This window comes from Dreissena polymorpha, chromosome 5 (assembly GCF_020536995.1).
Source record: "Dreissena polymorpha isolate Duluth1 chromosome 5, UMN_Dpol_1.0, whole genome shotgun sequence".
NCBI classification, from domain to species: domain Eukaryota; kingdom Metazoa; phylum Mollusca; class Bivalvia; order Myida; family Dreissenidae; genus Dreissena; species Dreissena polymorpha.
The window spans coordinates 9,114,984-9,131,467 of record NC_068359.1 but is presented as its reverse complement, the minus strand read 5'-3'; the positions used below and the strand labels follow the sequence as shown (position 1 = coordinate 9,131,467).

The following is a 16,484-nucleotide window of genomic DNA, read 5'->3' as shown; positions in this document are numbered from 1 at the left end:
TGATTTTCTGTAAATACAGCTTCTTTGTGACTAGGCCTGGTTTTGCGTTTAGGTCATAATACACCAAATAGTTTCCCTATATAATTCAATGTAAAAGCGACAACTTTTAGCGAAAATAAATGCAACATTTTGCACATAGAGACCCCCATAATCATAACTTTTCTTAAAGGTAATTCTAAGCGGAATCGATTTATGCATTAAAAATATATGTCATGTACAATGCAACAAAGAACTTGACACAAATCAAAATCGACTGTTTTTGCAACTGTTTTTTTCGGCCGTTTCTTAGTGGAATGTAACCTTTTCTAGTGCAATGGTTTACTATAGTCTTCAAGTGTATCATATTTCAGGGATTCAGTAGTGAACACCTATTCATGCCCTACCATTATCTCCGCAAGATAACACCTGAATAATGGTAAAAAGTGTAAAACATGCCTTCCTGTCAACTATGATATTTTTTTAGAGAGTACAGCCCTACATGAAGCGATCATTTAGTGTATTGTAACCTATAAAACAACTTTTACTGTTAACATCGCGAAAAATAAGCACTTCTCGATACTTATAAACCTTTTTTCTATGTTCGTGCCAATTTTCAGACCGATCTTTCACGTAGAAATGCAAGAAAATGCATTGTATTATAACGCCTGATAAGCGTTCGCGTTCGGAGCTTTGATTTATAACGGGCGTTCAGGCGTAAAACAATAACCCTAAATAATTACAATCGGTCAAAATACTGGAATATTGTTACAAGCTATGTAGAAAAAGAAGTAAACAACTATTAAAACGTGTTCATGAGCTCTTTCAGCACAAATTGTTGCGATTTGAGATGCTCAAGACGAGTTTTTGTACATTTTTTTTCTTATTTTCCTCTGAAAACGTATTTTTTCTTAAAAACTCACGATGCTCCTTAAATTCGTGTAACAAACGCATTTTTTCCGTAAAATTTGCCAAAACGCATCATATCTCACTAAAAAAAACGATGATTTTCTGTAAATACAGCTTCTTTGTGACTAGGCCTGGTTTTGCGTTTATAAGACAACGTTTACTGTTAAAATCTCGAAAAATAAGCACTTCTCGATACTTATAAACCTATTTTCTATGTGCATGCCAATTTTCATACCGATCTTTCACGTAAAAATGCTTGAAAATGCATTTTATTATAACGCCTGATAAGCCATGTGGCTTTCGCGTTCGGCGCTTTGATTTATAACGGGCGTTCAGGCGTAAAACGATTACCCTAAATAATTACAATCGGTCAAAGTACTGGAATAGTGTTACAAGCTATGTAGAAAAAGAAGAAAACAACTATTAAATCGTGTTCATGAGCTCTTTCAGCACAAATTGTTGCGATTTGAGATGCTAAAGACGAGTTTTTGTACATTTGTTTTCTTATTTTCCTCTGAAAACGTATTTTTTTCTTAAAAACTCACGATGCTCCTTAAATTCGTGAAACAAACGCATTTTTTCCGTGAAATTTGCCAAAACGCATCATATCTCACTAAAAAAATGATGATTTTCTGTAAATACATCTTTTTTGTGACTAAGCCTGGTTTGGCGTTTAGGTCATAATACACCAAATAGTTTCCCTATATAATTCAATGTAAAAGCGACAACTTTGAGCGAAAATAAATGCAACATTTTGCACATAGAGACCCCCATAACCATACCTTTTCTTAAAGGCCATTTTAAGCGGAATCGATTTATGCAATAAAAAGATATATCATGTACAATGCAACAAAGAACTTGACACAAATCAAAATCGACTGTTTTTGCAACTTTTTTTTTCGGCCGTTTCTTAGTGGAATGTAACCTTTTCTAGTGCAATGGTTTACTATAGTATTCAAGTGCATCATATTTCAGGGATTCAGTAGTGAACACCTATTCATGCCCTACCATTATCTCCGCAAGATAACACCTGAATAGTGGTAAAATGTGTAAAACATGCCTTCCTGTCAACTTTGATATTTTTTTAGAGAGTACAGCCCTACATGAAGCGATCATTTAGTGTATTGTAAACTATAAGACAACGTTTACTGTTAACATCGCGAAAAATAAGCACTTCTCGATACTTATAAACCTATTTTCTATGTGCATGCCAATTTTCAGACCGATCTTTCACGTAGAAATGCTTGAAAATGCATTTAATTATAACGCCTGATAAGCCATGTGGCTTTCGCGTTCGGAGCTTTGATTTATAACGGGCGTTCAGGCGTAAAACGATTACCCTAAATAATTACAATCGGTCAAAATACTGGAATATTGTTACAAGCTATGTAGAAAAAGAAGTAAACAACTATTAAAACGTGTTCATGAGCTCTTTCAGCACAAATTGTTGCGATTTGAGATGCTCAAGACGAGTTTTTGTACATTTTTTTTCTTATTTTCCTCTGAAAACGTATTTTTTTCTTAAAAAGTCACGATGCTCCTTAAATTCGTGAAACAAACGCATTTTTTCCGTGAAATTTGCCAAAACGCATCATATCTCACTAAAAAAATGATGATTTTCTGTAAATACAGCTTCTTTGTGACTAGGCCTGGTTTTGCGTTTAGGTCATAATACACCAAATAGTTTCCCTATATAATTCAATGTAAAAGCGACAACTTTGAGCGAAAATAAATGCAACATTTTGCACATAGAGACCTCCATAACCATACCTTTTCTTAAAGGCCATTCTAAGCGGCATCGATTTATGCAATTAAAAAAGGTATGCCATGTCCATTTCAAGAAAGAACTTGACACAAATCAAAATCGACTGTTTTTGCAACTTTTTTTTCGGCCGTTTCTTAGTGGAATGTAACTTTTTCTAGTGCAATGGTTTACTATAGTCTTCAAGTGTATCATATTTAAGGGATTCAGTAGTGAACACCTATTCATGCCCTACCATTATCTCCGCAAGATAACACCTGAATAATGGTAAAAAGTGGTAAACATGCCTTCCTGTCAACTATGATATTTTTTTAGAGAGTACAGCCCTACATGAAGCGATCATTTAGTGTATTGTAACCTATAAGACAACGTTTACTGTTAACATCGCGAAAAATAAGCACTTCTCGATACTTATAAACCTATTTTCTATGTGCATGCCAATTTTCAGACCGATCTTTCACGTAGAAATGCTTGAAAATGCATTTTATTATAACGCCTGATAAGCCATGTGGCTTTCGCGTTCGGAGCTTTGATTTATAACGGGCGTTCAGGCGTAAAACGATTACCCTAAATAATTACAATCGGTCAAAATACTGGAATATTGTTACAAGCTATGTAGAAAAAGAAGTAAACAACTATTAAATCGTGTTCATGAGCTCTTTTAGCACAAATTGTTGCGATTTCAGATGCTCAAGACGAGTTTTTGTACATTTTTTTTCTTATTTTCCTCTGAAAACGTATTTTTTTCTTAAAAAGTCACGATGCCCCTAAAATTCGTGAAACAAACGCATTTTTTCCGTGAAATTTGCCAAAACGCATCATATCTCACTAAAAAAATGATGATTTTCTGTAAATACAGCTTCTTTGTGACTAGGCCTGGTTTTGCGTTTAGACAACGTTTACTGTTAACATCGCGAAAAATTAGCACTTCTCGATACTTATAGACCTTTTTTCTATGTGCATGCCAATTTTCAGACCGATCTTTCACGTAGAAATGCTTGAAAATGCATTTTATTATAACGCCTGATAAGCCATGTGGCTTTCGCGTTCGGAGCTTTGATATATAACGGGCGTTCAGGCGTAAAACGATTACCCTAAATAATTACAATCGGTCAAAATACTGGAATATTGTTACAAGCTATGTAGAAAAAGAAGTAAACAACTATTAAAACGTGTTCATGAGCTCTTTCAGCACAAATTGTTGCGATTTGAGATGCTCAAGACGAGTTTTTGTACATTTGTTTTCTTATTTTCCTCTGAAAACGTATTTTTTTCTTAAAAACTCACGATGCTCCTTAAATTCGTGAAACAAACGCATTTTTTCCGTGAAATTTGCCAAAACGCATCATATCTCACTAAAAAATGATGATATTCTGTAAATACAGCTTCTTTGTGATTAGGCCTGGTTTTGCGTTTAGGTCATAATACACCAAATAGTTTTCCTATATAATTCAATGATAAAGCGACAACTTTGAGCGAAAATAAATGCAACATTTGCACATAGAGGCCCCAATAACCATACCTTTTCTTAAAGGCCATTCTAAGCGGAATCGATTTATGCAATAAAAAAGGTATGTCATGTCCATTTCAAGAAAGAACTTGACACAAATCAAAATCGACTGTTTTTGCAACTTTTTTTTTTCGGCCGTTTGTTAGTGGAATGTAATCTTTTCTAGTGCAATGGTTTACTATAGTCTTCAAGTGTATCATATTTCAGGGATTCAGTAGTGAACATCTATTCATGCCCTACCATTATCTCCGCAAGATAACACCTGAATAATAGTAAAAAGTGTAAAACATGCCTTACTGTCAACTATGATATTTTTTTAGAGAGTACAGCCCTACATGAAGCGATCATTTAGTGTATTGTAACCAATAAGACAACGTTTACTGTTAACATCGCGAAAAATAAGCACTTCTCGATACTTATAATCCTATTTTCTATGTGCATGCCAATTTTCAGACCGATCTTTCACGTATAAATGCTTGAAAATGCATTGTATTATAACGCCTGATAAGCCATGTGGCTTTCGCGTTCGGAGCTTTGATTTATAACGGGCGTTCAGACGTAAAACGATTACCCTAAATAATTACAATCGGTCAAAATACTGGAATATTGTTACAAGCTATGTAGAAAAAGAAGTAAACAACTATTAAAACGTGTTCATGAGCTCTTTCAGCACAAATTGTTGCGATTTGAGATGCTCAAGACGAGTTTTTGTACATTTTTTTTCTTATTTTCCTCTGAAAACGTATTTTTTTCTTAAAAACTCACGATGCTCCTTAAATTCGTAAAACAAACGCATTTTGTCCGTGAAATTTGCCAAAACGCGTCATTTCTCACTAAAAAAACGATGATTTTCTGTAAATATAGCTTCTTTGTGACTAGGCCTGGTTTTGCGTTTATAAGACAACGTTTACTGTTAACATCGCGAAAAATAAGCACTTCTCGATACTTATAAACCTATTTTCTATGTACATGCCAATTTTCAGACCGATCTTTCACGTAAAAATGCTTGAAAATGCATTTTATTATAACGCCTGATAAGCCATGTGGCTTTCGCGTTCGGAGCTTTGATTTATAACGGGCGTTCAGGCGTAAAACGACAGTAGTTCCAGTCAAGGACAATACTTCAGTCAGCACACTAGAGATCAAAATTGAGGATATTAACTTTTATTCAGGGATGTCAATTGTTTACAATCTGGAAAATAAAACCGTGAGTCTGAGAAATTAGGTTCCTTACGGTAATGAAAGGTAGATCAGCCGCCCGAGCCGTGGCTAATTGTTTTATTGTAGTCTTGTAGTTGCTATTCCTGGTAAGAACATGCGGAATTTTATGCATGTGCATATGTCATTCTATAAAAAATTTACAATGTAATTAACAACGTCAAAAATAAATTAAATCGTCGAACCATATCGTATCGGACAATGAATGTCCGAAAACATATTGAGATACGTCTTTTGCACATACAATTAAATATGCATGTCGTTTGACTTAAGAAAATTAAAACCAGTCACCAGTAATCTAGCAAATGAGACATATATATATATATATATATATATATATATTACATGGTTCACATAGCGTTTACAATGCGCTACTGCAGTGATTTAATTTGCTAAGCGATCATTTTAATTTTCAAGATGGCGGATATTTGCAATTGTAAGATTTTCGAAAAGTAGCGAAGAGGTTTCGTCGGTTAATGTCCATGTCCGTGACGGCAGCTAATTTATCAGAAATCAATAATAAAAGACCGGGGAAAATCGGTGTCAGCATCATTTCTTTTCAAATGATCGCGCACTCGAACGAATTTGTCACTACGCCCCAATCCCCTTTAATATTAACATTGATCTCAAAATCGATCCTTGACGGCTCAAATACGATTTCCGGAATAATTTTGACTATTGAAACCCCTTATTTTTAAAAATGATCTTTCGAATAAAAAAGACACGCTATATTGTAACAATATACTAACAGTTTAAAATAGTTAAACGTTGTCATTTTATAAAATAATTAAGTCTTATTCGTGATTTTAGCGACTGACATCGGGAGCGGCCGGTCGTAGACAAATACACTTTACCGCTACGTGTACATGTACATGTATATTGATTATCTTGAAAAATAGTAATTTCAAAGCGTGAAATAATATTTAATTTTGAGTATGTTTATTTTTTCTTGTTTTTTTGTATTGCTCAGATGTTAAGTGTTTCTTTGCAAAATGCCAGCATCGGGAAATTGCAGAAGAACTAAGGTTAAGACTATCCCAATGAGCTTTTATGAACTCCGGCCGTGGTAAATAAAATAGTTCTTTCAAAAAGTTCAGTAATACTTGACGTTAATGTTTAAGAAATATTTTGTTGTTGTTTCTCATATACTTATGGTGCCTGTTATATGCTATTGGATGTTATGTAGATTGTATATATTGCATAAAGCTTACTTACACAAAAAACTAAAACTAAAAGTGCAGCTAAACTTATAGCGGGGATTTCGGTAATTCTTCATTCGCCCGCCTAGTACCGAAATCCCCATATTTACGCCTTAAAGGGTCAATAGGTCATCGGTATGAATGGTTTTTGATTTCACATGAATGTTAAGGTGCAAAAAAATGATATTAATGTTAATTTCTTAAGCACTCTTGACAGCATTAAGTTGCCTCTCAGTGGGGATTTCGGTAATTCTACACAAGAACTTAAACGCGCGCCGGTACCGAAATCCTGCTGTACAAACCTTCAAGTGTCAACAAAATTATTATAGTGTTTTGTTTTCATTAGCAACCAGTGACATGCATTATCTCCCATTCGGTTACTTCTTTTGGAAAATAGTTAGCGGGGATTTCGGTACTGCTACATTCGTACGCCCAGAGCCGAAATCACCCATGTTTACGCCAATCCCCCATATTACGCCTTAAAGGTCTATATGTCATTATGTTTGGGTTTTGGCTTTGCATTAATGTTTATTTGTACACAATCATATTAGTGTGAATCATTAAAACACTCTTATCAGAATATGTGTTTCCATTATTAAATAGTTTATTTATGTGAAAAATGTGTAAACGAATGTAAAAAAGGTAAAATGTACATTTAAAACATTGGTTACACAAAAGTATATGTAAATATAACATGACATTGTAATAATAAGTCTTCAGAAAGTATTTTCCAAACAAATCAGATGAAACAAATGATATCGTACTACCTTATTTACAATATGCTATACACTTTTACAATTTAGTTATCAATGTTTAATCAAAGCATAAATCAGCATGTGTTTCCTCTTAGCGGGGATTTCGGTAATTCTTAACAAGCACATAAACCCGCGCCGGTACCGAAATCCCCGCTGTACAAACCTTCAAGTGTAAACAAATACTGATTTAGGTTTAAATAAAGGGCATAATAGTATTTTTGGCCCCCGAAAAGCACTTCCGCGTCAACAAAACGATTGAAATTATGTCAGAAACCCAGCTTTTCATTGTATATATTGCAATACACCATCGGCCGCCGAGAGCGGAATACTGCGCTTTGCCGCTAAACAATGTGGATTGCATCAAATTAAATGTCAATTTTCGATTTTATTACAAAAATAAACTCTGCTATTTTATAAATATGTCAAGCACGTACACTTAACAAAAAAATCGATATATCTTTATGTAATGTAGAAAAGTAAAGCGCTTTATATATAACAATGTTTTATAATGTCTCTCTGGTTGAGTAAAAAAAAACTAAACAAAACCATGTAGAACATATAATATGTTTTCATAATTAAAACAAAAATTAATGATGCACGTGATGTTTTATAATTGTTATAAGTTCACGTGTCATTGAACGAGTTAAGGGAGAGATGCGAATTAAATTACACATAATTAAAACTGATACTATACTGTCAGCTTGATTTATAAATTGTGTTCCATCGCGCCAATATATTCATTGTTCCATGAAATTGTGTATACAAGCAAAACGATTGAAATTATGTCAGAAATCTTGCTTTTCACATAAAATGATCTTTAACACTTTATTTATTCCAATCAGGTAAATAACAAATACAATAATAGGGGAAGTCTATAATGTGTATTAGCAACCTGTTGTGATGATCCCTATCTTATCCGCTCAATACACATCCACCTGGCTATTGTACAGGAAAAATTAGATTTACTTCCCAAATAACTGATTTCATTAATTGCTAACTTGTTGTCTACATTTTACATTAACAACGATAATGGATCAACATTAGAGTTGCACAATTATTAAGTTCACAGTAATCTGTTCTTTAAATAGAGATAGCCTAATTAAAGACGGTGCTAATAAAGAACAAAGCGTGAATGTTGATATTAAGAAATAAGATCCTTTTTTGCATGACAATGGCAGTATATCATTTTATCTTATATAAATAAGCCACATTTAAGAAATGGATAAAATTAAAATAAGACACATTTGCATCTTTCATTTCTTGAAAAAAATAAGCACGCAGTCACATATAAATAAGATACATTGAAGACACAAAAAAATACATAAGACGCATTTGCATCTTTCACTAAATATTCTTTAATAAAAAAATGTGAAACTGAAGAAAAACATATATTACTGACACATTATTCTAAAAGTCGACTGACAACTTAAGTTCAAAGAGGGATTTACAATTAAATAAGATCCGTTTTCGCATGATGCTGGTTGTAGAGCAAGCAATACATTTCTTACTGACACATTATTCTAAAAGTCGACAGGCAACATAAATTCAAAGAGGGAACCACAATTGAATAAGATCAATTTTCGCATGATACTGGTTGTATAGCAAGTAGTCACATATTAATTACAGCTTGCATTAGTTGCAATAATTTTGTTAAGTGCGCGTGCCACTGAACGTTGCGTTAAGCGAGAGGGTTGTCGTTTTGTTAGTTTTATATTTTGGTATTATGTATGATTATTGTTTGTTTTGAATTTGAAATAATCGCTTTCTGGCAAATAAGCATCGTCTTAATTTTAATACAAATAATGAACATTTGACATACAAAATGTCCAATAACATACCGGCAATAACATTATATAGATGTTAATTTCTTTGCATGTTTATACCGAAATTATAGCCGACATCGGCAGTTAGGGAAATTTTGTGACACACTTTAACACATCAAACATGCATGATAGTTCTTTTTCATATGATATCCCCCTGGTTGCTTACCGGTGTATTGATGCAGTTGATAACGAGCACCCCGCCGGGACTACAGTAGGGTGCTAATACACACGTGAATCGTGTTCATTACCCGATCCATGCTACAACGTGTAAGAACGGGAATTTCGGTAATTCTACCTTTTTAAGGCTCGGATATCGTAATCACCGTTACTCCGATAAACGATCATAATTAGGCTTATGTATGAAGTGAAAGAACAGTTGAAAGTCTCCATTTTGCACGTTAATGATTCTGATAATATGGTGACAAAGGCAACAGTCCTATGTATTGTGTTTGACCGGAGAGTAGCGTGATCTGTGTCGGTGTTGGGCGCTCTGAGGGCGCAATCCGGCTACATAGGTACATAGGAACCTCTTGTGGCTATAGTCCATGGATCGGTTTCGGCAGACAGGGAACATGTAAATTGTTATATGTATGTTTTATACCTTATATCCTAAACGTATATTTATCCTGGTTACTTATTTACTGAGGTTTGAGTTAGTCGCAATGATTGTAGATACGTTGTACTATATTTAGTAAGTATTTGGAGGACGAGTGGCACGGGCACGCGCTTAATTATCACTTATGCAAGGGACGCGTTTTGTTTATATACGTATTTTTGATATTCCGATAGGCTTAAGGGAGGTAATTTATTCAAGTAAAACGCAAGATTTTTTGCGATGCCTTTTTATAACTCTTGTTTAATTAATTACATACGAATATACAGCTAAATTTAAAATGATATTTACCAGAATTTTTTTTCGGAGAAAGATATATTGAGATTTTGATATTCCATAGAATGCGAGTTTCCATATGTATTTTCTATTGCAGGGGAGGTAATTTAAAATGTTAAAGTCTCTGAATTGGTCTGTGTTGTATCTATTTACGTTTATTTTCAAGCTAATGGCGATTAAAAAATTAATTATTATTAGTATGTGCTCACATGGATATTGGTACGGATATATCGTGTTCATATAATTGTTACTACATCCATTTTACTCATCATTCAGGTCGGGCTACACAAATCTCGTGAAATGGCCAGTAAGACCTGTAAACAAACTCTGATACACACACTCTTCACTCATCGTGGCGCTCTCGCATGTCTGAGGCGATATATAAGACCGATGTCATATATAATACTGTATTCGCTGGTATTTTCGGATAATATGTTAGATTGCTTTGGACACAAGGAATCTAGTGTATTTATATTTAATCGAAGTGAGCTCATTGTTGTTTCTGGCGGTATTCAATTTCTGGTAATAGTTTCGCGATTAAAGACGTCGGTTCTCGGTTAGGAGTTAGGTGTGGAATGTTCTTATTTGTTAATGTGCAAGTGCTTAAAGGCGGTTTATCGCACATTATTAGTCGGCGTTTCAAGAGAATGGGTAATAAATGCAAATCAGTAGGTGTTTAGAAGACTTAAGTACGGCAAGAACCACAACTCACTCTGCTAGGAGCGATTACCACTGCCTGTATGCAGCAAACGACAAATGATTCTGCTCTAGCAGTGAATGTATATACCAGCTTGTAAACGCCATTGGCCAGTCTAGTGTTTATCATTTAAATATGTACATATTGGCTGCTTTCATGGAAAACGGGGCTTAATGCACGTCAAATAAGATTAGCCTGTGCACAATGAAAACCATATGCAATGCGAACAAGCTTATCAAGGACGACACAGGCGATCAACTTCAGCGCCTTCAGCGCTTTGATTTATAATATACATTATGTCCTATGTTATATGGCGTATAGCTGCTAATGTATGTGTGTATAAAATATGTTTACCGTCTTTATTTTTTAAATAAATGAAATCATACTGAAACTCTACGAATTGAGGATTAACATGTTTTTATGAGCTGTAAAAGATTATTACAAACAACAATTATTATCGTTTTTAATGCAGACACTTTAAAAGACTGTGGGTGCGGACCCAGGATCCTGCGATAAATCAAACGGAAAGTTACTTTAGGTACTTAAGCTACGTTTATGAAACTCGGACATTGTTGACGCCCTGTCTTCAATAAATACTGTTTTTGAGTGAGGTGAAACTTACAAATGTATTTGTTAGCCAATTGACGAGTATCGTGGTATTTTGAAATTATTTTTTAAATAACTGGGCTAAGCATTGGTTTCGGTAGAAAAGTACTGCAACAATTTCGCTAGATTTGAACACATTTTAACACTCCGCATTATGATATTTTGATTCAATTTTTCATATTTATACCAAGTGAGTTTTCATTTGACCGCCTTGCGGATACAGATCCATTAACATGTGCTTGTGTATTATAATAACAATTAATGAGTTAATTTACTACTTACAGTATCGTTATTTTCATCAACATCATCGTTTTCATCGTTATCATCATCATCATCAACATCATCATCATCATCATCATCATCATCATCATCATCATCATCATCATCATCATCATCATCATCATCATCATCATCATCATCATCATCATCATCATCATCATCATCATCATCATCATCGTCATCATCATCGTCATCATCATCGTCATCATCATCATCATCATCATCATCATCATCATCATCATCATCATCATCTTCGTCGTCGTCGTCGTCGTCGTCGTCGTCGTCGCCCTCGTCCTCGTCCTGCTCCTCCGCCTCCACCGCATCATCAGCAGCAGCATCGGCATCAGCAACAGCAGCAGCATTATCGTCACTATCACCAACAACATCGTTATGGTCGTCATGGTCGTGATCATCATCAGTAGTGTCATCATCATCATCATCATCGTCATTGTCATCGTCGTTGTTCTCCTCCTCGTCGTCGTCATCGTCATCATCGTCGTCATCGTCATCATCGTTATCATCATGGACAATTTCAACAACCGTAAAACCTATCGCTCAGCTCATTTTTGCAGTGAAATCGGATGTTATATCACATCTTTGTGATTAATAGAGTTTGCTGCTTAATGTATTAATAACTAAATAATAATGTTAATAATATTGAAAATAAATGGTTTCGATTTTATTTATCCGTTTAAGATGCAGTATTTGACCAAATCAATGTGTCGCTAAAAGTATTCATTACACATTCAATCCAAAAAGCGTTACGAGTTGCTATTGCCTGTTTAATTTCTACGCTTTATTGCAATTCATAAAAATATTGATATGGGTACCGGTATATCTAGACACACTCTGTTATCCAAACAATCCTTGTGATCATAAACAAATAAACAATGAAATATAAATGCAATTAGATGATTAAAAATGGTATCTTCCTTTTTGCTGTTGCTAGTTATCAACAGAGTAGCAAAACTTTTAAATATAAATTATATTCAATTCATAGCACGCTTTAAGATTTGAAGTTTATCTAAATCTATCAGCACAAACATATTTTTGTTTGTTGATACAAAGCTGTAGCAGTTTTCAGATTGCGCTTGAAAAAATGTGATTGTTGTTGTTGCATTAATAGTACCATTAGTTTGTATTACCAGATTAGGTATTTCACCATTCATTTTGTTTTTAATCTGCAGCCAATTGTATAAATATGGATAACTCTTATCCAGCGGATAACTTTTGGTTATCTTCAATTTTAGGATATCTTTTTTGGTTAGCGATTGTATAAAAAAATAGTTATCCAAATCGGTTCACGTTCTGGTTAAGTTTTGGATTAGATTTAGCCAAGATATTTGACGTCGGTTATCTTTATCCAAATGAAGAACGCGCTAACAAAATGGCTGACTTTGACATACCGAACGCTAGACGACCAAGACAATTTCGACGAATAGACAGATTTACGGAAACTGACGACCCTGAAGAAATACGACGACGATTGAGATTTACACCTGACAGCATTGACCGCATAGAACGACTGATCGGACATAGACTTGAGAGACCAACTGGACGCAATCAACCCTTGACACCGAGGCAGCAAATATTGATAACACTGAGATTTTTTGCTTCTGGAAATTTTTTGCAATTAATAGGGGATACTTTTGGGGTGGACATTGCCACGGTTTCAAGGGTAGTGACCAGAGTAACTGACGAACTGTGTGACCTGAAAGACCAAACAATTAAATTCCCGACGACGGACAGACATAAATCAATTATTAAACATAATTTTTTCAAAATCGCTGGATTTCCGTCTGTAATTGCGGCGATCGACGGAACGCACGTTCGCATCATTGCTCCCCATGAACACGAGGAGCAATATGTGAACAGAAAGCACTATCACAGTGTCAATGTACAGGCAACGTGCGACCATCGAGGTATTTATCAATTTGTACACAAAAATTCAAAACATAATTTTAGTTCTTACCTTCAAGTTTGAGTATCCCTTCATTTTATAAATCCATTTATTTATATTTATATGCATCCTGCTTTTTTACACACCAGATCAAAGATTTCGTAACACTTACTTATGATCTGGTACGATTTTTTATTATTCAGTTTTTCTTTTAACACACGTCCTTTAAGTCCAAATTTCCACAGTGTAATGCATATTTTGCGCCCAAAAACTCACATGTACTCAGTTCAAATGGCGTAACGATTCTAAATAAAGATAGGTAAAGTCTGTTTCATGGTTAAAATATAGTCTGATCCTTTGTATTATAGAGGCACACGACAGGAAATTCTAATAGCCTTCTTTCCTCTCTATTCATCCAACCCTATAAATTCATCCACCCCCTTATTTTGGTAATTATCACATTTTTCTGAAAAAAAACTTTAGTAAGTAATGCTTATTTAAAAAACATACAACATAGATGTTCTATGTTGGTTAAAAACATGTGAATTTTAGATTTTGTTAGAGAAAAAACAATAATTTTGAAAATATTCACTTTTAAACAGTGTTTTTGTGTTTATTAGTCTATAAGATATATTTTTTAATGATTATATCAAAATTACTTCAAAAGATTTATCTTTTCCTATAAAAATGTTGATTGAACAGATTGATAGGAAAGATACAGACAAATTAGTGGTTGCTAGGGTGTGCTTTGTAAATTATTTTGCCATACTTTTGTTGGAAAGATATAAAATGTCTAATTTAATGTCTCACTTGTGGTGAAATTCTTTTGATTCAGTAGAAAAAGTCAATTTCACTCTTAAGTGCATGAATATACAGTAAAAGAGGCTACAAAGAATTATTTTCTTGCTACATTTTAATAATAAGATGTATCATACTATTTGAATGATTTACTGCAACGGAATGTCTAAAGTTAAATTGCATACATTATATTCTATGTAATCATATTTCAGGTGTATTCACCAGCATAAATGCCACATGGCCTGGAAGTACTCATGATGCTCATGTTTTCAGAACCTCAGTACTATCTGATTATTTGGAAGCCCATCATCATGGTAAGCGCATATTCTAAAATTGATTGATTTTTGTTTTAATGCTATTTCATTTATTGTTCTGCATGTTCCTGTTTCTCATTTATAAATGTATACTTATAAAAGGTTATTCGCCGTGGCGTAATGGATGTCCGCCTAGCGAACTGGATGTCATGGGTTCGAACCCCACTGGGAACGTTCCTTTGATCTCCCCAAAAAATTATATACATTTAGAAGAGGATCATTCTGTAATTGTTGTTTAATTGTTCTGTTCAAAGGTTTGGAGGATGGAATTGTGTTAGGGGACAGTGCCTATCCATGCAGGAAGTTTCTCATGACACCTTACCTGCATCCTGGTGAGTGCTTCTCTGTTGAACACCTTATCCATTTACCGGTCTTTACAAAATACATTGTACTGAATCTTTTCTTATAACACATGTCTAAGTTCATTTTGATGTTATATGTTTGAAATTAATATTGTATCTATAGCATATTTACACCAGGATCCCCACAGCAACAGATGTTCAATGACGCACATGCAAAGACAAGAAATGTTATCGAAAGAGGTTTCATGTCCTTCATGGAGAGGTATTAATTAAGTATTAATGTGTTAATAAGCACTAAAACATTTATGTTTAATATCATGAAATATCTAAAAATATGCACTAAATTAACTTATTTTAATTTAAAAATGTTTAATAATGTTCTTTAAACATTAAGGTACGAATGAAGCCGGGCAAGGTAACAAAAATAATTCTGGCATGTGTAGTATTGCACAATCTCGCTAAGGCATGGGGTGAGAGGGAGGCATTCCCAGAGGAAGAAGACCCTCAACCTCCACCACTTGTCCAGCTTGAGGGTAACCCTGACGGGCAGGCTATCAGGGATGCAATAACTGCAAACTATTTCAGGTTTGAAAATAATTCATTCAATGCTAAGAATACATGAAACAAATGTTATGACTATGTGCAATAAATTTGTTAAAAATATTTTACTTAGCAAGTAAAAGGCTGTTTAAATCTAGCTTAAAAATGAACAAAAGCATTACATTAATAAGCAATGCACAATAATTATAATATTAATAATAATATTGAATATTAAAAAACCATTTATAACATAAATAAATAATAATATTTATAACAATATTAATAACAATAATAATGAGTAATACAACTAATCATCAATAAATAACATTAATTGCAGATGAAGACGGACGGACATTACAAGGCACCATGGGTGACTTGATCTATGTATGGCGTAATAGTATTCAGACTGATGTACGGACATAGACAAAACAAGTCTTAAAAATGTGTGTTCATTTACATCTGATAAAGACAAAACAAGTCTATAAAATGTGTGTTCATTTACATCTGATAAAGACAAAACAAGTCTATAAAATGTGTGTTCATTTACATCTGAAAAAGACAAAACAAGTCTTTAAAATGTGTGTTCATAAATATATAGTTTAATAATTTTGAATATTTTCCTGTTGAACTGCAATGGCTCCAGCATAATATGCCATCTGCAGTTCCCTCAGGGTCTGCTCTTTCCTGATTTATAGGAAAGTGCTTTGTAGCATTTTTTACCATAAACATTTATAAATAATAAGTTATTATAACTTAATAACAAAATCTTATTTATTATGTCATACATCTGCAGTGTTAATGTTGATTTTTAAATCTAAGTAAGGTCTAAGAGTTTTCCCATTTAAATTTGATTTCCTTAATGATATTATTAAATTTATCAAATAAATGGAATTATAACACACAGTTTGAATATGTAACAAATGAGAAAAAAATTAGGATATACCTTTTACAAATAGCTGGATTCCTGCTTGGTTTAATTTCCTTATTATTCACAGGAACAGGCACAC

At 33.9% G+C, this 16,484-nt stretch overlaps 1 long non-coding RNA gene across 1 annotated transcript; it reads left to right on the top strand.

Moving 5' to 3' along the window:
* The first annotated feature begins 15,175 nt into the window (after positions 1 to 15,175).
* LOC127880742 (uncharacterized) lies at positions 15,176 to 16,090 on the top strand. Its single transcript, XR_008049721.1, has 3 exons — positions 15,176 to 15,199; positions 15,332 to 15,522; positions 15,815 to 16,090. It is a non-coding gene; the product is annotated as an uncharacterized LOC127880742 (long non-coding RNA).
* Positions 16,091 to 16,484: the final 394 nt, after the last annotated feature.